The sequence below is a fragment of the Lipotes vexillifer genome, unplaced genomic scaffold (genome assembly GCF_000442215.2).
Source record: "Lipotes vexillifer unplaced genomic scaffold, Lipotes_vexillifer_v1.1 scaffold371, whole genome shotgun sequence".
Lineage (NCBI taxonomy): Eukaryota > Metazoa > Chordata > Mammalia > Artiodactyla > Lipotidae > Lipotes > Lipotes vexillifer.
In genome coordinates, this window is record NW_006786304.1 from 404,155 (window position 1) to 405,043 (window position 889).

General features: G+C 76.3%; 1 protein-coding gene across 1 annotated transcript in view; it reads left to right on the forward strand.

The window, feature by feature from the left end:
- Positions 1-232: 232 nt before the first annotated feature.
- Positions 233-889, forward strand: part of BBC3 (BCL2 binding component 3) — an 8,400-nt gene continuing 7,743 nt past the window's right edge. The window contains exon 1 of the mRNA XM_007458479.1: positions 233-504. The gene's annotated coding sequence lies outside the window, so the exon portion shown is untranslated. The remainder of the gene's footprint in view (positions 505-889) is intronic.

The following is an 889-nucleotide window of genomic DNA, read 5'->3' on the forward strand; positions in this document are numbered from 1 at the left end:
GATCAGCGCGCCTCCGCGCCCCGGGCCAGGCCCTGCCCCGCCCCCGGCTGCAGGGAAACCCCCCGCGCCGAGGTTGGGGGCGCGGCGCGCGCCAGCAAGTCCCGACTTGTCCGCGGCTGGCGGGCGGGGCAGTGGCGTCACGCGGGGGCGGGGCGTGGGACCCGCCAGGCGGGGGCGGGGTGGGGCGGGGCTGCCGCCGAGCGGGCCGGGGATCTGCCGGGCGGCCTGAGACGCGGCGCGAGCCACATGCGAGCGGGTGCCTGGTGGCGGCGGCGGCGGCAGCGAAACCAGCAGCAGCGGCGGCCAGGACGCGGACGCGCCTGCGGCCCGAGGAGCAGCCGAGGCAGCAACGGCAACAGCGGCAGCTACTGCAGTTAGAGCAGCAGCAGCAGCAGCAGCAGCCACAGCAGCAGCCGCAGCGAGCGGCGCTCGGCGGGCGCGCCCTCCTGAAGGAAGCCGCCCGCCCCCCATCACCGTCCCCTCCGGCGTGTTCATGCCCCCGGGGTGAGTGTGCGCGCCCCAAATCCCAGCCAGCGGCGATTGGCTAGGCCGGGTGGGCTCCCTGGAGGAGGTGGCGGGAGTGCACTCGGAGAGCAGTGGGGGGGCGCTGAGTCCCTACACCGTGCCTCCCTCTCTCCCTGCCCTCCCCACCCCCCATGAGGCTGGTGTCGCTGGGCGGGAGGCACTGAGGGTCCGAGAGCGCAGGTGCCTCAGCCGTCTGACGGGTTTGTTTACAAACAATGGGGTGCGGGCTCGGCAGCGCCCCCTGGCGGCCAGTGCGGCTCCGGGGAAGTGAGTCGACCCCGACTGCCCTGGCCCCTGCAGTCCGGGAGGGGCAGGGGGTGGGGTGGGGGGGGCGGCGTGGAGGGGCGGCCACACCCCGGGCGCG